The sequence below is a fragment of the Lissotriton helveticus genome, chromosome 5_1, assembly GCF_964261635.1.
Source record: "Lissotriton helveticus chromosome 5_1, aLisHel1.1, whole genome shotgun sequence".
Classification (NCBI taxonomy): Eukaryota; Metazoa; Chordata; class Amphibia; order Caudata; family Salamandridae; genus Lissotriton; species Lissotriton helveticus.
Genome location: NC_136065.1, coordinates 870,414,538 through 870,436,376, shown reverse-complemented (window position 1 = coordinate 870,436,376; position 21,839 = coordinate 870,414,538).

The window sequence follows — 21,839 nt, the reverse complement described above, 5'->3', positions numbered from 1 at the left end:
CTTGTAATGGAATACTGTGGATTTACTTTGCGAGATTCCTGGTATTTGGGCGGGGTGATACATCAATCAATCATATTATTTGTAAAGCGCACTACTCACCAGTGAGGGTCTCAAGGCGCTGGGGTGGGGAATGCTGCTACTACTCGAAAATCCAGGTCTTGAGGAGTTTTCTGAAGGTCAGCAGGTCTTTGGTCTGCCGTAGGTGGATGGGGAGGGTGTTCCAGGTCTTGGCGGCGAGGTGGGAGAACGAACTGCTGCCTGAGGTCGCTCTTCGGAAGCGGGGGACTGTAGCGAGGGCGAGGTCGGCAGAGCGGAGCTGGCGGGTGGGGGTGTAAAAGCTGAATTGTCTGTTGAGGTACGTTGGTCCGGTGTTGTGGAGTGCCTTGTGTGCGTGGGTGAGGAGCTTGAAGGTTATCCTCTTGTTGACCGGGAGCCAGTGCAGGTCTCTCAGGTGGGGTGTGATGTGGCTGCGGCAAGGGATGTCGAGGGTCAGGCGTGCAGAGGCGTTCTGGATGCGTTGGAGCCGTCTCAAGAGTTTGGCCGAGGCTTCTGCGTAGAGGGCATTTCCATAGGCCAACCTGCTGCTGACAAGGGCCTGGGTGACTGTTCTTCTCGTTTCAGTAGGGATCCACTTGTAGATCCTACGGAGCATGCGTAGGGTGTTGAAGCAGGAGGAGGAGATGGCGTTGACCTGTTTAGTCATGGAGAGGGTGGAGTTGAGGATGACCCCTAGGTTGCGTGCGTGGTCGGAGGGTGTTGGAGCGGTTCCCAGTGCGGTCGGCCACCAGGAGTGGTCCCAGGCCGAAGGGTTGGATCCGAGGATAAGGACCTCCGTCTTGTCCGAGTTCAGCTTCAGTCGGCTGTTCTTCATCCATTCAGCAACGACCTTCATTCCTTCGTAAAGGTTGGTTTTGGCGGTGTGGGGGTCCTTGGTGAGGGAGAGTATCAGCTGGGTGTCATCGGCGTAGGAGAGGATGTTGAGGTCGTGCCAACGGGTGACGTGGGCAAGCGGTGCCATGTAGATGTTAAACAGGGTTGTGTTATTCGCAGACAAGGGAACCCAAAGGTAATACACTAGGGACCTTGGGCGTTAACTTTTTACAAAAAACAGTGTCCCCTAGTACTTAAGAGATCAGGGTGAGAATAGACATACACTCGATAGTCAGTATGTCCTTTGTCCAGCCGGACAGGAATTTATTAGAAAGATGCACACAATTAGAATTGAAGCTTAAAGTAATGTCAAGTGGGCACAGTGCGTGACCCACAGTGAACAAGACAAAACAACAAATCTTCAGGCAAGAGCGAACTGTGTACTTGTAGTCAGTGAACAGACTGATGCATTCATGTCACGACTGGTCATTTTATACATGCCTAGCAATATAATCACATTGTTTTTCCTTCTTCCTTTCTCCCCCTTTTAATTTTTGTCTGAAAATGTTTATTCTATGTTGATTGTTTATAGTATGTAAGGCAATTGTTACCTATCCTTTCAAGACAAACATGATTTAAATACTTGTCCTGAAGATGATGCCATGTATCTAAGGTTTCAGCATCGAAACATCATCGACACACCATTACCATATGTACCTAAAATGTTCATAATTGCTCTGTACAATGGTACCCTAAAAACGTAATCAAGTCTGTTCACTGACTACAAGTACACAGACCGCCTTGTTGTAAAAAGTTAAACAGGGTTGGGCTGAGGGATGAGCCCTGGGGTACGCCGCAGATGACCTTGGTGGCTTTGGAGCAGATGGGGGGAAGGCGGACGCTCTGTGTTCTGCCGGAGAGGAAGGAGGTGGTCCAATCCAGGGCCTTCTCTTGGATCCCAGCATTGTGGAGGCGCGATCGTAGTGTGTTGTGACAGACCGTGTCGAAGGCGGCTGTCATGTCCAGGAGGATGAGTGCCGCCGTTTCTCTGTTGTCCAGCAGGGACTTGATGTCATCGGTGGTTGCGATGAGGGCAGTCTCGGTGCTGTGGTTGCTGCGGAACCCAGACTGGGAAGGGTCCAGGATGTTGTTCTCCTCGAGGTAGCGGGTCCGTTGTTCGTTGACGGTCTCCTCGATGACCTTTGCCGGGAACGGGAGCAGGGAGATGGGCTGGAAGTTCTTGAGGTCCTTGGGGTCTGCCTTAGGTTTCTTGAGTAAGGCGTTGATTTTGGCATGCTTCCAGCTCTCCAGGAAGGTTGCTGTCTCGCAGGAGGTGTTGATGACTTTCCGGAGATGGGGTGCGATGGATGTGCTGGCTTTGTTGAAGATGTGGTGTGGGCATGGATCTGACGGAGATCCAGAGTGGATGGTGGTTATGATCTTGATGGTGTCATAGTCGTTGATGTTGGTCCAGTAGAGCAGGCGGTTGGTGCGGATGGTGGTCGTGGGGGCGGAGGTCTCAGTGGTTGTCGGAGCGGTCATGGCGTTGAAACTGTTGTGGATGTCTGTGATCTTGCGGTGAAAGAAGGTGGCCAGCGAGTCGCACAGGTCTTACGAGGGTGGGACGTCGTTGGTGTTGGAGCTGGGGTTGGAGAGTTCCTTCACGATGTTGAAGAGCTGTTTGCTGTTGTGCGCATTGTTGTCTAGGCTGTCTATGAAGGAGGCCCTTTTGGCGGATCTGATGAGGTGATGGTGTCTGCGGGTGGCATTCTTGTGGGCGGCGTGGTTCACGGAGCAAGATCTTCTCCAGCTTTCGCCAGGTTTGCTTGGAGGCCCGGAGGTCTTCAGTGAACCAGCTGGCTTTCTTGTTGGTATGATTGTTGAAGGGTTTCTTGATCGGGGCGAGGGTGTTGGCGCAGTCGTTGATCCACTGTTTGAGGTTGTGGGCGCTGGTGTCGGGGTCGGTATGGTCGGCGGGTGGGCTCTGGGCGAGGGTGGTGGTTAGCTGGTCTTTGGTGACTTTGCTCCATCAGCGGTGAGGCATCTGTTGGGTGCGGTGGTGCGTGGTGGGTTTCATGAAGGTGAAGAGGATGCAGCGGTGGTCGGTCCAGTGGAGTTCGGTGGTATGGTTGAAGGAGACGTGGGGGCTTGCAAAGAAGATGGGGTCAAGCGTGTGACCGGCAGAGTGGGTAGGTGTTGTGATGCGTTGCCTGAGTCCGAGGTCAGCAAGGTTCTCGATCAGGGTGGTGGAGTTGGTGTCGTCATTGTTCTCGAGTTGGAAGTTCAGGTCCCCGAGGAGGATGTAGTCCGTGAAGGCGAGGGCGTGTGTGCTTAAGAAGTCGGCGATGGAGTCACTGAACTGTGGTCGGGGTCCGGGCGGTCTGTAGATGAGGGTTCCTCTGAGGGTGGTGTTGGGGTCGGTGTGGATCTGGAAGTGCAGGTGTTCCGCGGTGCTGAGGGTGTCGTCGGTGTTGGTCGAGACTCTGAGAGTGTTTCTGTGGACGATGGCGATTCCTCCTCCCGCTCTGTTGGTGCAGTCCTTGCTGGTGATATTGTAGCCTTCAGGGATGGCTATGGCTATGTCGGGTGCCGAGGCGGGGTTCAGCCAGGTCTCCGTCAGGAAGGCAACGTCTGGGGAGGTTGAGTCGAGTGGGTCCCAGAGTTCAGCGGCATGTTTTCGGGCGGAGCGGGTGTTGAGAAGGATGCATCTGAGGTGGTTGGGTTATTTCCAGGTCGGCAGCATGGTGGGGCGGATGCTTGTGAAGCTGCAGTTCCGGCAGGTGAAAGCTCTGTGGTTGCGCTTCGGGGCGGCCAGGAAGCAGGTGTGTGATCGCCCGGTGTTGAGTGTGTGGAGGGTTCTGGCATCTTAGCGGTGTCAGGCGTCGTGGCGTTCGTGGTGTTCATGGTGTCCAGGGGTCCTGGCGCTGGGCGCAATCCAGGCTCAGACGGGCTTGCCTTAGGTGCGCCAGCGGCGCGCCCATTGAGCGGCTTCCATATGAGTGGATGTGGGAGGGAGGAGCAGCTGGGAGGCGGGAGCGGGGTGGCAAATGGGATTGGAGGTGGGGGAGGCCGCAGGGACGCAGGGACGGGAAAAATGGGTGGGGGCCGCGGGAGAACTGGGCACAGGAAGGAAAAACAAGTTTAGGCAAGAAAACAAGTACAGGCACAGAGGAATAAAAACAAGTCTGGGCAAGAAAGCAAGTTAGGCACAGGGGAATAAAAACAAGTCTGGGCAAGAAAGCAAGTACAGGCACAGGGGAATAAAAACAAGTCTGGGCAAGAAAGCAAGTACAGGCACAGGGGAATAAAAACAAGTCTGGGCAAGAAAGCAAGTTAGGCACAGGGGAAAAATACAAGATTAGGCAAAAACAATGCAGGCAGAGGCATGCAGCAGCGTGGGGAGCGTCCTGCCTGCGAGCAAGGTCATAGGTCACTCATGCTTGGCCACCCTGCCTTGAGTGCAGGGTTGTTAGCCAGCGGCCCCGCGCACCCCATGGGATGATTCCCTTCTGTTGGCTGCAATATGTAGTATGTTTTTTGTTGTGAGTGAGGGGGGAGGTTGTTGCACAACCTAATTGGGGGGTTGGTGTGGGTGGAGGGGGGAAAGTTGTATATTTTAACGTACTTACAGATGTACTGTGCACTGCACCTAGTGGAGGGGGCAATGAGAGGCTATCACATGCTGAGAGGTATATAGTACTACAACCACATGATATTGATAGGCATTTTACAAGCTCCAGCACAATACAACGGTGGTACATTCGACAACACAGCCATTATACGCCCAGCATGTTACTGATTACTGATGACGCGATCATCTAGCTTGACTAACTTGAAGTGCCTTACGTGGAACGTAAGAGGACTAAATGACCGCAGAAGAATGAGACTAAGGACCCAATGTAGGACACCAAATACCGGTCGTTAATGGCTGATTTCGGCCGTTACCGACAGGTATTTGGTTTTTGACATGTAGGGGACCTAATTTTCACCGATTCGGTAAATTTATCGATTCGGTAAAATACCGAATCAGTAAATTTACCGAATCGGTAAATCTAGATGTAGGTGGCACTGAAAACAGTGCCACAGGCCCTCAGGAATTTGTTATTTACCATGAAAACACTATTTTATGGTAAATAACGAATTCCTGTATACATGCACATCTGTATGTACACCTGTGTCATGTGACACATGTATGTGGCCCTTAGGGCACACAAGCCAGAATCAGGGATGCAACAGGGTGTCAAAGTGAATTGCCACGAAGCAAATTACTGTTTGGAAACCCTTGCTGTGAGGAGAGTGTAATCCTCGTTATTCTGTGCCTTAGACCGCCCGCCTCCCGCCGCCAGACCCCAGCTCCATCACCGGGTCCGGCCGCCGAGCGGAGCGCGGCGCTGGTTGCTGCTTACAAACTACAACTCCCAGCATTCCCGGAGACGCTTCCCGCGTCAATCACGCGCCAGGCGGCGCTTGAAGCTGCTGTCACCCCGGTCGAGGGGGGGAATTGCCACGAAGCAAATTACTGTTTGGAAACCCTTGCTGTGAGGAGAGTGTAATTCTCGTTATTCTGTGCCTTAGACCGCCCGCCTCCCGCCGCCAGACCCCAGCTCCATCACCGGGTCCGGCCGCCGAGCGGAGCGCGGCGCTGGTTGCTGCTTACAAACTACAACTCCCAGCATTCCCGGAGACACTTCCCCCGTCAATCACGCGCCAGGCGGCGCTTAAAGCTGCTGTCAACCCCGTCTCGCGGGATGCGAGCGGGACGCCGGGCGAAGCCCGGGCCAAGGGCGGGCCCGTTTCAGCCCGTTCCAGCCCGAACCAGGCAGGGCTGGGCCACCCCCCTTGCCCCTTTTTCCGGTCTTTGCCTTAAAGGTACTGTTTTCCACCTATTGACTTTGGACATTTGATTATCCAACTGTCAGATCATACACTGTTAAAATCATGACTAGGGGTTTAAGAAGTAAAACTGCTCTTAAAGCTGCCTCATTTACTGGTCCTATTGATTTATTTATCTCTAAAACAACTGAGGCCATTAATCAGAATATTGCTGTCTTAGAACGTAGGGTCTCTCAGGACCTTGCGATTGCCCGGAGATCTTCTTTGGGCCCCATAGCAACTGCCTTAACCCCATTGCCATCAGTCACCCCAATTCCCATTCTAATACAATCTGGCACCACAGCACAAGTTCATTCCATCCCTAGTGCCGTGGATTTATCAGCCACTAATCTGTCACTGGAATTGGATTTAACGGAGAACCTTGAGACAACCCCTGACCTTGAGCATATTCTATCTGAAGATCCGGTTCAGGATCTAGCACAGGCTAACAAGCTTAGGGGGGTCAGAGAAGGCGCTGTCCCAAAGCAGCCTGAAGAGCACAAAAAGGGGAATACTAAATCAAACCCCCATATTACCAGCAAAAAAAAAGGGCCAAGTGTCCCATTATCCAAAAATGTCCCTCCCAGTAATAACTCCGTTGCATCAGATCCATCTAGCCTACAATGTTCTGCTTTGGTCAATGTCCTAGAAGTCGGCCCCAGCCCGCCGGACAGTGACACATCACAACTCCTTGCTAGTTTCAGGGACCTACTAAAACTCCACCTCCAACCCTTGGAGAAGAGTATCATGGCAATAGAAAAGCAACTTGCCATACTCCTCACTAAAATACCCAATCAGACCAGGGCGGGTACTATTAAAACTGGAGGGGCACCAGTAACAATCAATTCGGGGACCACACCGGTTAATCCATCCAGACCGCTGGTCACACCCATAGTACAGGCAAAAACTAAAGAGCCCTTAACCACCTCAGTACCTGTCTCAAATAAGAGTGCATCTTCCAAACCCAATGCCAAATCCATATCACAACCTACACCTCAGTCACATCTAACCAGTCAACAAAACTCTATCCAACTCTCCCCTGCAGTTTTACCCCCAGCTGCTAATGTCATCGCAGCACAGGGGTCACTGCAGCCACCCCAAGATAAACCCTCGGTCACTCAAAAATTACATCATACAGATGCTAAGAGGGGGCCTAGGCCTAAACGCCCAGTTCATCTTCCACCGGAGGTCTCCCCATTCACGGTAATTTTAACGGGAGTCCCGGAACTTCCAGCAGGTACCGATGAACCCTCCTGGTCCCTTTTGAATAAAATCCTTCAATGGCTTAGCATCAACAGGCCATTACAGCCTACTAATACTTGTAGAATATCTTCTGTCCGTAGGGTTCCATGGGTGGGGGCGAGTCCTAAGAGTATTCAGGGGGATTGCGTCATTGTTACCTGCGAAGACGCATCCTCGGTGAATCATATCTGTTCATGGCCAGAGTTGGAGAAGAAAGGGGGAATCGATACCCAGCGGCTCTCGTTTTTCTATCCACCAGTATTCAATTTTCATGCTCCAATATTAGCTCCCAATTGGGTTATCCCCCAAGAACAACCCTGGAATTATGGAGGCCCCTGGATGACACAAAAGAGCAGGAATAGGGATTGGCTATCCCGTCCCTGGTACCCCAATAAAGGCCAACCTATGGGGAACGGATGGCAAGGTATTCATACTAGCAACAGATTTGACTGTCTGGAGATGGTCGACTGACACAGTGCCCCATTACCCTCTAGCCAGCCTGCCACCAAGCAGCTTGGGTCACCTTATGCTCGCAAGGTATCTGCCTATGATAGAGTTATGGCATCCCGTATGTCGGACTGTGTACCCACCGTTGATCTGGCGGGCAGACGATATGATACGGTAAAAGAGGGAAGTCCCACAGAACCTTCTCCATTTTATACCATTACCAGTATTAATCCAACTACCCATTCTTGTAAAGGTGCCCATTGTATCAGTCCTGATGTGAGTATATCTTTTGATGCCCCTAGACCAGGCTTAGTTGCGAGTACCCTGGAAGTCAGTTCAACCATATCTTGCGTTACCCAGCCGGTGACGGCCATTCTTGATACCATCAAGTCTGCCGGTCTTACCCTTATCTCCTGGAACATCGCTGGTATTGCAGGAAAATTAGACTCACCCTTTTGGTCCAGGTTTATTGGGGAAGGATTTGATTTAATCCTCCTCCAGGAAACCTGGTGCCAGGAACATATTAATATCGAAGGTTATTCATCGCATTGCCTTAAAGCTACCAAATCCAGTTCAGGTAGGGCTAAGGGGGGTCTTCTGTTGCTCCTGTCTAACAAGTTGAGTAACTGTGTAGTTAGAAGCAGTTCGACAGTGGGAACCCACAGCCAGGTAGTGAGGGTCGAGTGCAGAAAGGGAATCGATTTGGTTATAGTAAATTTCTATAACAATATCTTTGATGCCTCCAGAGGGAACATTTTATTCCCCCTTGAAAAGGAAATTGTAAGGGTTATGGGCATTTCGAACAGAAAGGCAGAGGTTATATGGGCAGGGGACTTTAACCTACAGCCATGCTATTTGTCCAATGGGAATCCCTGTGGTCTTGGAACAGTAATGTATAACCAATGGGGGGGACTGGGAGAGAGGCAGGATTTCCTCCACTTCCCACACTGTAATTATGGTTCAATACTTAACAAAAGGTTAACTAAGCTAGATCTGTACCTGTTAAACTGTAACAAAAACATCCAGGCAGTTACGTGTCCTACCTTTACAGGAAGGGATGCTGGGTCATTTATAGATCATATCTTGCTGTCTAGTACCGGAGACTTCTCCAACCTATATATTAAAGAAGAAAGTCTCAGTGACCACAACAGTATTTGTATTACCCTCCTGGGTCATGGTACATCACCTGTGTCAGGAGAAAAGTGCTCTACTGACTTAGTACCCATCAGACCAAATGGTCTAAGGATCAGATGGTCTGGAACTAATTCCAAGGCCAAACAGAAGGAGGTTATAACTAGCTGTAAAACCCAAATCAGTTATTGTTTAAACAATGTAATTAACCCTGATTCCCTACTGTCACATTTTATCACTATCAATACTACTATCGAAGGTATTTTTACTAGGGCTCCGACATCCAATAGAGGTATGAAGCAGGGTTGGTTTGACAAACCTTGCATGCTTGCCCTCCGGGAACTAAAGAAGGCATTAGGCACCAAACCACGAGACAGCGAGGGAACAAAACACCTTAGGGCCAACTATAAAATGGCAATCACCAACAGAAAAAAGCTTCTACAGAGCGAGGCATGGGATAAGCTAAAGGAAGCAGCAGAGACCAAAAACTGCAAACTATATTGGGAAACAATTAACAGCCCTTTTCTCAATAAAGACGACATTCCGGAATTAACTTCTTATGTTGCATGTAATGATTGGATTACCCACTTTACCAACATCTTCAACCCGGAAGGGATACCCCTTGAGGCATCGACTATTGAGGCTACATCTTGGATACCCCTACCCATGGGAGTAACACTGGAAGAAGGCTATGAAGAGCTTTCCAATAGTAAAGGAGGAAAAGCTCCAGGCCCGGATGGGGTTCCGATTGACCTGCTAAAAGCCGAACCGCATTTGTGGGTCCCCATCTTGGTGAGGATCTTTAATTGCGCGGCAGAAGATAACTTCCCTCCTTCCTGGGGCCAATCAGTTATAATTCCCTTATACAAGAAAGGCGGTAAATCTGAGGCCTCCAACTACCGCCCGATTTCTCTGCTGGATGCCTCAGTAAAGGTTATGAGTAGGATTCTGCTTAAAAGGTTAGAAACCTGGGCAACTGATTCGAATATTTTAACTAAAGTCCAATATGGTTTCCGGAAAGGTATGGGCACTCTGGAACAATGTGTAAATTTGGACCTTATAATTAACAAATATACTGTGGCCAAAAATGGCAACCTTTTTTTATGTTTTGCTGACTTGAGCAGCGCGTTTGATTTAGTTAATCATGTTATTCTTTGGGAGGTTTTGCTAGAGTCTGGGGCACCGAAGGAAATTGTCCACTTTTTAGCCAGGCTTTACGAAAAACTCTCTTGTAAGGTCCGTTATGGCACCCTAGGCGAATGTACCCCATTTTTCAAAGTTTCACGGGGAATTCGCCAGGGATGTGTTTTGGCCCCTCTTTTATTTTCCCTTTTTATTAATGGCGTTGACCGTACCCTGGTTGATATTCCCGCGGATGCCCCTTTGATTAGAGGAAAACCTGTCCCACTTTTACTTTATGCGGACGACGCTGTTCTTTTATCCCGCACACAGATTGGCCTCCAGCGCCTAATTGATAGTTTTATGTTGTTCATTCAAAATAGGAGGCTCTGTGTGAACAAATCCAAGACGTATGTTATGTCATGCGGGCAGGCTGCAAACAAGATGAAGCATAGTTTCTTCCTGGACAAAGACAAAATGACACACGCTAAAACTTTTTGTTATTTGGGAATCACTTATAATAACAGTGGGTCTTGGACTTCTGAATTTGATAACATTAGACTGAAAATGCTGCGGACCACTAGCAGCATATTCCGATTTGCCACTAAACTTGGATCGAGAAGCATCCCAGATATGATCAACATATATAATGTTCGCTGTGTCTCTTCTGCACTGTATGGGGCAGGTGTATGGGGCCATAGCGAAGGCCCATCGCTCCAAACTGATGAAAATACGTTTTTAAAGAGACTGTTATGTGTTCCTTCTTCCGCCTCTGTTCAATTGATCCATGACGAGGTAGGGATCGAGTTTATATCTGACTTAGCAGCCGTTCGGCCACTCTTATTGTGGCGTTCTATTTGGGCTAAGCCAGAGACTCGATTCACTCAAGAAATAATTCTTGATTGTATAGGTTTGGACCACTCATCACGTATACAGTGGATGAGATACATTCATTTCTGGTATAACCTTTTATTTAATATCGATGTGTTTCTTGATCCAGAGCAGGCAGTCGCCATCCCCAAAAAAGAAATTAAGTCAACGTTCTTAAACTTTAAAAAGGCAGAGCGAGACAAAGTGCACGGTAAGCTAGCCACCGTGAAGTTCTATAAGGACCTGAAATTAACTCCGGGGCTTCAATCTTACCTTGTGAACGTGACTCGTCCATCTCACCAATTTGTATTAACCCGTGTCAGATTGGGTATCGTACACCACCTTGTTGCTTTCCCAAACCAGAAAGTCAGATCCGAGACACCCTGCCCGTGCGACAGTACTTCACGCCAGAGCTGTTGCCACTTTTTACTTTTTTGTAAATTTTTTCACTTCCTTAGGGTAAAATACCTTAAGCCCATTTTTATAAAGTATAACACCCGATCCACAAAGACCGCATTGATATTACTATCCTCATTGGAGAATGAGGATATTTGCTTTTTTGTGGCTACCCATATCTTGAAATGTACAGCTGCCAGGAAAAGTATAGTGCTGTAACCCCCTTATACTTACCTGTCTGTACTTGAGACGTACAGCTGCCAGGAAATGTATAGTGCTGCTATTATTTTATACATTCCTGTCTGTACATAAAAGTTTTATAACAGTTTTGTAAATATGGAATAATCATTCATGTTTGATGTCCACAGTATGTATTGTATGGTCCGTTTTTATACTCCAAATTTATCCTTTTATGCCCATTTGAGTGGTCCGGATCTTGTTTTGTTTCAACGTACAGCTGCCAGGAAACTCCACTTGTTGTGATAAATGTATTGATTTCTTGTCTGTACACATATGAACCTTTTGTATATACCTTCGTATTGCTTATATTTTTAAACTATTAACTGTTGCCCACTAGCTTTTGTACATGTCTCCTATTCCCCCTTCGTACTACTCCTGTGAATATTGTGTATTATTTTGTATATATAAGGCTTTGTATTTCAATGTGCTTGTATGATTTGTATTTTCAAATCGAATAAAAGCTTATGAATTGAATTGAATTGACACCCTGTCCCCCTTGACAATTCGGTAATTTTACCGAATCGGTATTTACCGATTCGGTAATTGACATTGATTCCAATCAATGGCAATTACCGAATCGGTAAATACCGATTCGGTAATTACCGAATCATACCGATTCGGTAAAAATTACCAAATTTTTTCCTACATCTCATTTACCAAATCTAGAATAATGAATCGGTAAAATTCGGTATTATAGAGTCGGTAAATGAGATTTACCTACATCGGGCCTTATATCACTCTTATCTTACTAGACATGAGTTAGATATTTACTTTTTACAGGAAACGCACCTAATTGACACACTGGCAGGTTTTGCTCCGGAATAAAAGATGGGGAGAGATAATTGAAGCTGGATATTCTAATTATTCAAGGGGAGTGGCAATATTGCTCCGTAGGGGGCTACACTGGCAGACAAACCATACGATAAAGGACAGAAAGGATAGATACATCCTTCTGCAGGGGACGTTGTGTCATACTCCTGTGACTTTAGTGAACACATATGGGCCGAACATGGATAGCCCAGACTTTTTTCACCATATTAGACAACATATACAGGCATTAGGACACATGGTGTTAATGTGGGGGGGAGATTTTAATGTTGTACTTTCAACGCAGGCTGACAGGCAGGGAGCATCCCGAGTGCATCACCCGCAGGTGGAAGCAATGTTACACACCATAATGGAGGACCTTCACTTAGTCGACTCCCGGAGAGTATTACACCCGTTAGAGAGAGAGGGGACATGTGTAATGCACCACCGCAATGCGTGGTCGCGATTAGATTTTTGGCTGGTCTCTAAAGACCTGCATGCCTGGCTGGTGGACGCCGCACATCTACCCCGAACCTTCTCAGACCACACGCCTGCGCAGATACGATTAAGCATCACTCCTGCAAATGCCTAGCCGTTCACATGGAGATTTCCATCAACCGCCTTACTAGACTTGGTCTTTTGTGAAGGGCTGAGGGAAAAGGTTATGGAATACTTTGAGCTTAATGAGGGAACAGTGGACTCTCCAGGAACTCTGTGGGAGGCATTTTAGGTGGTGGTAAGGGGCCACTGCATGGCCCCTAAATCAGGAGTGTTAAGGGACATAGGTAACACCTTACACAGATTGGAGCAAGAGATAGGTGACCTAGAGAACTTACAAACGACAAACCTAGGCCCTGACACTGTAGCAAAGATTCAGATCAAACTGACAGAATTTAAGGAAGAGGCAGAAAAGGAAACGAAGTACCTATCTAAGTATGCACAAGCAAGACGTTATGGGGAAAGCGACAGGCCAGGGAAAACATTAGCGGGACTGTTACGCACACCCAGGGGATCAGAGTACATAACTGAACTGCGCTCAGAAGACGAGGACATGGTGAGAGCACCACCTGATATTCTACGTGAAATGGCGCGTTTTTATGGACGATTGTACACCTCACACACAGACCCGGCCCAGTCTGACATAAATGATTTTCTAGATGATGTGGCCCTGGCATGGTTTAATAACGGAGCCAGGGAATACATGGAGCTGCCAATAACGACAGAAGACATAAGGCAAGTAATAAATATTATGCTGGCTGACAAAGCCCCAGGGGCGGACAGCCTAACGGCGGCATTTTACAAAAAATACGCCAATATTGCTGCCCCTAGACTGTGGCAGGTATTTATGGAGGCGATGGAAACTTGTAAATTACCCCCATTGCTCCGTGAGGCCACAATCATCACTATATTGAAGCCAGGCAAGGACCCAACTAATCCGGATTCATATCGTCCATTGTCACTGATAGATTTGGATTCCAAAATCTATGCCAAACTAATAGCAAATAGACTACAACCCATGCTGCCTCAGATAGCACTACCTGACCAATCAGGCTTCATACCGGGTCGCTCCACTGCGCATAATTTGAGAACGCTTTTCGGCACGTTGCATTACTTGACCCCTCATGTGCAAGCCGTTGCGGCACTATTGGGCGCCACAAAAGCGTTTGAGTCGCTAGAATGGAAAATTCTCTTTACTTTGTTGTGAATGTATCTAGAACCCTAATTAAATATTCCCGATTCATGCACTTATGTGGTTATAACAAATCATATCCTTATAAAGGCATAAGAATCATATCCATATTTAGTCATAGCCAATGCAGTCCAAATACGGCAAGGCTACTTCACTAGACTCCTAGAAAGTACAACACGTTCTTTAAACAAACCAAGCCTCCAGCAGCCCGGGAATTCCCCCTGCTTCTGTTTTGATTTGTCCTAGAACTCCTGAGAGACCTGAAAGAACTGCCAGTTCTTAGTGACAGTTCTTAGTGACGTCTTATGTCCAACCTTACGTCAAACTCGGCACCTTCCAGGTATAAATATACCAGCATTTGCCTTAAGCAAACATACAGTGGTTTGGAGCAGAGCGGCTATCTACTTATCCAAAGCCCAGCTGATGCGAGTGCCGAAGGAAGCCGACCCTCCCATTGACGCACTGAGAGAGATGCTGTCTTTTCTCCTGCCGAGAAATCCAGCTCCAGTGTTTCCAGTCACCCTTGCGGGTTGCTGGGAGATCTAGTCCTGAGAAAGAGATACAAGACCTACTCCATTCTAAAACCAAGGTACGGGGCTGATTAAATCCTTAGGGAATTCTTGATTCAGATTCTTGGCAAAAACTAACTTAACTTAAACTGCAGCTCACTTACTCCTTCCACGTACTAGGCTTAGGTTAGGTACACCGGGGTAGGCGTATCTTAGAAACACCAGTTGAGCACATTTAGTCAACTTTTATCATTGTATGTATTGTATATATTGTATCCGTTTTAAGTATCATATGGCTCAGAAACCATATAAATGCTTTTACAGTATTATTTCATAATACTCCTTTTACTGTACGCACGTTACTTCATGATAAGTATTGCAATTGTGGCAATTCATTTCTCTTGCATGAGAAAGAAGACTGCTCAATAAATAACAACTTCTATTGAAAACGCCTGTCTCTCTGTTTCTCTGCACTCTGGTGAAACTAAGCATGCACGATTGACTGAGTGAAATAGCTATCTATTGTTTTCACACGACTCTGGAGATATACTCCTTATTCTGGAGGGAGCAAAGTTGCCATGTTTATGCGGTTGTCAGAAACTAATCCCTTCTTGTCTAATCAGGAAAGTTAACTCCTTCCTGTTCATTCGAGAAAGTTTCTAGTGACCTCTGAGCTAGCTGGCATACCTAATTAAGTCTAACATATTCAGTAGAGACCTAGTCGACCTCAGTCCTACGTCTAAACTACCGTTTATGTTATTCCAATGCGCAGAGCCTATTGGGAATATAGGAACTACACTACATGGCGCCCAACGTTTGGTAAGGCGATAATGTAACGCAAGATACTAGAGTAACTCAGTCGGTCTTTTCACACAGACCCCTTTTTCTCGTAAAAACTCCAATAGACGTCTGGAGTGGGTAAAAGGTTAATATCCGCCAGAACTTAGTAGGAAAAGATTCCTATGCATTAGTTTTTGGTTTAGTCAACGTTGAAGGATACATTGTTGTAAAATATTGTGCACCTAATCTTTGTTTCCTCAAAACATACTCTGCAAACTTTCATTAAACAATGTCAACTAACGGCGACATCAATGAAACCGGTGGAGCCGCAGTAGATGCGAATCAACCGGGTGCAGATGTTACAGGTTTTAATGAAAACGACCCGAATGCTATACTCATCCCGGTCAATGTAAGAAAAGCAATAACTATGAAACTTATAGGAAACGGAGTATCATCAAGAGGTGGTACAGTCATATTTGTGGTAGAGGCCCATGAATATCGGCAGACAGAGGTATTCTATTCCTGGTTACATTTTCCAGCAGCACATGCTGTAACACGCGAGTTCCACTACTACAAAATAGAGGAATCTCCAGAGGAATACGCCCCCTTCGAGGATGTTGAAATTCCACTAACATACCAAGAGCACCTGCTCTGGTTTAATGGCGCCCTAAAACATCAAAATCACATTACCAGGCTCGGTCCACTAGGTAGACCAGGAGCCACATGGCCGGTTCTAGCCAGCTACATACCACATCCAGACATTGAAAAAAAGTCAGACCGAGAACTTTTAGTTCAGCAAAAAATATCAAATTAAAATACATAGACAATTGGTCCAATGTGTCATGCGGACTTCAACAGTCCAACCTGCAATTAAAATTCCACAAAACACCCCTCAACAGGGGAACACAAATAAAATTACACCACAGAATATACAATCATGTATTGGTAAAATACCCGCAAAACGGGAACAAATTCCATTCTGGTTAGCTCAAAAAATTACTCAGATAAAGGCAGTATTTCCTGATACTACCCCTCACGAAAAACACAGAATCCGGACTATCTGTCTTCCAATGGGGATCGCACCACATGTGGAGGACTGTGACACTTGGGGCACAGTCTTTGCTTCAATCTACACAAAAACACATGGTGTTCCGTCTATGGCGGTCATACCAGACGTACTAAGACAGATTCAAAATTAATACGGTCCAGAACCTGCTTTAACTCTAGGTATGACATTACTGAAAGACTTTAAGCAGGTCTCGGCTATATTACTAGCCAACATAAAAGGAGAAGCAGCATCTGTGGCGATCCACCAAAAATTGAAAGAAACGGATATAGCAGACCAACCTTTTGAACTTGCCAGAATAGTTGAAAAATCCTATGAAGAATTAGGTAGAGATAGTTTGGGTGGTAAACCAGTAAACCCACAACTAATTGAAAATCCTGAAAAGACTTTCATTAAAAATAATTTAATTACTCAAAAGACGAAGTGGGAGGGTAATAAACAAACCTCTCCCAGAGAAAAACAGTTTCAGTCCAGAGGAAGGTCTCCTCAACGAAGAGATAGATCTCCAGAACGAGGAGGCAAGTCTCCCCAACGGGAGCCCTCTGAAAAAAGATACAACCTTAGAAATAGGGACAATTTGAGAAAACCTGACAGATATCAAGATATTGATACACGTCCCTCTCGATCTTTTCAGACTTCCTCACAGAAATCGGAAAGAAGAGGACGGTCAGAACACAAAGAAGAGTACGTCAAGTCCAAAGACAAGGAACCTGCTCATCAAAATAACAAATTACAATTTCCCAGAAAGAAGGTAGCCAGTATTAAAGTAAAACATGCCGAGAATTCTGAGGACACAACTGAAAAACGGAGAGTGGGCCCAGACAATGCTAGACAGCGCAGCAGAAGTGACCATAGCTCGCAAGATCCAGATGAATCTTCTGGAGACAGTGGACACGAATGAATACATTCAAGTGGAAACTGCAGACATCAGAGTTAGCATGCCCCATAAACTATATGAAATAACATTGCGTATAGAGGGGGACAAAACTAGGAAATTAAAGGTCTCTTTTGGGAGAATCTATCTAAAGGCTATGATATCCTTCTAGCAGAGAAAGACTGGCCACCAGAGTTTGTCAGGGAGTGCCCACATGGCGAAGAAATGATTATAACTTGCAAAATAGGACCGGATTAACGATCCTTAAACGGGCGCACAGCGTTTAGAATTTAAGAGGGTGGGAAGATCAGAGAGGCTGTTGCCGTTAACAAGCAAAGAGCAAGAGGTTAGGTTTGAAGGAATACGAAGGTATGTAAACAGGCTGCTCACAGGAATACGGGTGTTCAGTTTAAGGATAATATTGTGGGCTGATAGTTACGAGGGTTTGAGTAACAGCAAAGAAGAGTAGAGTAGGTAATGGGAAAAATTTAGATTAAGGGACCCCCAGGACATTGTTTAGGTAACTGACTGTTACCATTATAGAGGGTAAACGATGTTGTTGGGCTGGTTGTAATTTGATGCATGGATTCACAACATGTATTGTTTGTTTTTTAAACGCATACAGTGCATGGCATAATGTTTAGAGAGTCGTAATTGAATATATATATATCTTTCTATTTGTAGTGAAACCCCTGAAGAAGAGCCCATCAGTGCTCGAAATGCATTGGGTATTTTAAGATCCACTTCTGAAGATGGTTTATTTGTGTTTTGAGACGTGCCCAGAAAAAGGATTGGAGTAGCATATCTGTGGCATAAGAAGCTATTTAAAACACGTTGTCTTACGTGCGATGAAACGTCTGAAAATAAATGAAGTTATTCACAAGATTTTGGAGTACACAGATTACTTGTTTAAGATGCGAAGACTACTATTAAATTCAAGCAAATGCTGTGCGCCCGTGTAAGGATCGTTAATCCGGTCCTATTTTGCAAGTTGTTATTTTAAACGTGAACAAGGATGGATCGCGTGCTCGGGCTGCACGCTCAGCAGTTGACAATGGATTATGATTCAAGAAAGAAAGAAACAAACAAAGGTGTGCGCAGTAACTCTTTTTGGAAGAAATGATTATGCCTGCCTTCTCAAATCACATTCCAATTCATAAAAAATACACATTTGCTGGAAAATGGGCAGTGGCCCAATCCCCTGCATTATATAAAAATCATGTAGGATGGGATGAGGATTCTCCTCACCATAAAATCCAATTAAAAAATAACCCTACTGCACAATGGCAGTATCCTGTTAAGCAAGAAGCTAAAAAACAAGTCAGAGAAATCTTAGATTAACTTGAATATCACGGGGTGATTGAAGCTTGCACCTCACAAATGAACAATCCTTTGTTTCCTGCCTCCAAGCCAGACGATTCATATCGTCTAGGTATGGACTACAGACACCTAAACTCCTGCTGTAAAACTTTTGCAGTACAAAACTCACACAGTGCAGCACTAATGAATAATATCATTCGCAAAAAATATAAAACGACATTAGATATTTCAAATGGTTTCTTCTGTCAAAACATAGCACCAGAAAGCAGATATTTGACCGCTTTCTCAAGCATGGGAGCTCAAAAGCAATTTTGTCGTCTCCCACAGGGATTCAAAAATAGCCCAGGATTATTTTCAGCCAGGGTAACAGAGTTACTACGAATATATGGTGATGAGGAATTATCTTATGTCGATGACATCTATCTTACGGACGATGACCTGGAGACTCACTTGAAAAGTGTGAACACCATTATACTTGGGTTTGCATATGAGGGTTACAAATTCTACTTTAAAAAGTCACAAATTGCCCACCTAACGGTCCTATGTTTAGGATATGAATTATCAAGTGAAGGCGAAAGCCTGGCAGACAACTTCTTAGAGAAGTGTGCAGTACTCCAAGCTCCAAAAACGCTGAAAAACTTATAATCAATTCTAGGTTTCCTGAATTTCGGAAGAACTTACATTTTAAATTATGCAGACAGGGTTAAACCACTCTACGAATTAATAAAACCTGATTTCAAACCAATTAATTGGATTCAAAAACACACAGAAATTTTAAGATCATTACAGACAGACATGTTAACTAAAACAAAACTGCAAACACGCGCAAACGAACGCAACCTTGTAATCCGAGTCATCCCAAGAAGATGAGGATTCACATACCTGACCTCTAATGAGGGAGAAACGGTACCAATAGCTTACAAATCACACTTGAACACACAAGCTGAAATGAAATTCAGTTCTACTGAAAAAATTCTAACTGCGGTTCAAACGGCTGTAGCAAAAGTAAAAGCCCTAGCTCAAGGAAAGAGAATATCTGTACTAACAGCAGTATCAGCCCTTGAGGCAGTAGCAAGACCGAGCATTTTAAATGCTATGGCATTAGAACCAAAATGGATAAAATGGGTTAATTCTCTTGATACAACTGACGTGATACACGCATTTGATCCCAAAATGAAAAAGCTAGAACATCTAGAATACCAAAAAGAATATCCTCTGTCGATCGAAATTCTACCTCTGGAACAGTACACCGGTGTAATCTACACAGACAGATTTGCTCAACATTACGTTGTGGAAAAACAAATTTACAATGCTGCGTGCGCGATTGTTAAAGGTCGCTGGCGCTTAGGTAAATTCAGACCGATGGTTACTAAAACTGAATCAATCAGAAAATGTACAGCTCAGCGAGCTGAACTACTAACTTTGAAGATGGCGCTTGAAAATGCTGATCGCGAATTCCCCACACTAATATTGTGCGATTCGCATTACTGCGTCAAATCTTACAATAATTCCATGCAGACCTGGATTGAAAACGGTTACAAAGATGAGACAGGTGGCACAATAACATATAAAAAACTATGGGAACAAGTAGTTCTTTTACAGAAAGGACTACGAAAGACTCACGTGATACATACACAGAGTCTTCAACGTGATGGCGTTCACGTTGCAGGGAATTCTTTTCCTGACAGAGCCACAGCGGCAGCTGTTTAATCGGCTTCCGTAGCTACAAAAAAGCGTACGAAAAAACAAATAGACGGTGAAACGCTGCTAGCAGTAAAAGCCTCAATGGAAGGCAATTATGTGGCGTACATAATTGATACGAAGTCCGTTCCGTTTGCTCAAATCCCTGGAGTGGGGGATAGAGTAATTCCAAACATGAACCGGAGAGTCTTCTTGATTCAAGAAGCACACATGGGATTGGGTCTGAGTCACCAAGAGATCTTGAAATCTCTAATAGAATTACAATCACGATACTGGTGGCCGGGGATGAGTGTGAAAATGTATAACTTTGCAATGAATTGTCAGGACTGCAACAGAGATCGCAGTTGTGAACCGGACCAGACACCTGTCCAGACACCTCTATTAGACAGCATTAGGCTATCTACACGCAGACATCCACACGGAAGAATGCGGTCCCATAAATATTAAGACGAGATTCTTTTAGATGTGGCCCCAGCGCTCGGCTGACGCTAGAACTGTTATAAAAGATTTGTGAGTCTTTATCGGCACATACGCAATTGGCATGCTACATTCTGACCAGGGTCCTGCTTTTAGCTCTCGGGCTTACAAGGAAGCCATGGCCAGCATGGGCATTGCATTGCGGTACTCTAGTCCATTCCATCCCGAGGGAAATGCGGTAGTGGAGAGAAAAAAACGTGACATAAAGCAATCTATAATGGCGAGGGTATTAGGTTCGGGTGACGGGTGGGTCAAACATTTGATAAGTGTCCAACGTAGTCTTAATAATCTGCCAAGAAATTCTCTAGAAGGTATCACTCCGTACAAACTTTTGTTTGGTACCAGAAAGCTCATCCAGGATTTATATTGTCACATTTCAGTGGTGAAACAGAAAACCTTTGATATCAAAGATCGTTTGGTTGTTTTACAGGACTTAAATGAAACAAGAAGAAGTCTAAGTAACGAAAAACTAAAGCCAATGACCTCTGAAGAAAAACCACCTGTCCCAGCAAGACCTGTCTGGATTCCAAAGATTGGGGATCTGGTCAGAGAAAAGATCGAGGTGAAGAAGGAATTTGGGCCTTCTTACAGAAAAGCAGTACCTGCCTTAGCTGTCAGCGGAACAAGATCAGTAGTACTACTGCCCCTTGCTGGTAAAAAGGAGAACCGAGTTGTATCAATGGACCTGGTGAAACCACAACCATGTGGCCAATAATAAGTAGTAGGCCCAGTGGACTCTCAAGAAATAGCAGAAGACCAAATCTTGCTACAATCCAAGAGGTTCAAACTGAGAGACTAATCACATTTGATAAACCTGCAGTGACCCTCGACCCTCGACCCTGGTCACAGACCAGGTCGCTCCCCCACCGCGTCAGCACCACCCTTGCTGCCCTCTTGCTGCCTCTACTTTCCCGCTGTTTTTTCTCCCGCCTCCCGCTCCCGCTGCTGCCTCCTCTGCGGCCCCGCCCCCGTGCCTGATTGGACCCCCGCCTCCCCTCCCACCTGCTCCTCCCTCCCTCGCCCCTTCTTAAGGGAGGGCGCTGCGCACTAAGGGAGTGACCCTCGACTCTGGTCACAGGCCAGGTCGCTCCCCCACCACGTCAGCACCACCCTTGCTGCCCCCTTGCTGCCTCTACTTTCCCGCTGTTTTTTCTCCCGCCTCCCGCTCCCGCCGCTGCCTCCCCTGTGGCCCCGCCCCCCGTGCCTGATTGGACCCCCGCTCCCCCTCCCACCTGCTCCTTCCTCCCTCGCCCCTTCTTAATGGAGGCCACTGCGCGGCTGCGCAGCGGACGCGCGCAGCGGGCGCGCCGCTGGCGCGCCAAAGGCAAGCCCGTTTGCGCCCATCCACGCCTGGACCGCGCCCAGCGCCAGAACCCCTGGTCCCGGCCGAAGCCAAGCTGCCCGACTGAGATACGACTCTGCTGCCCT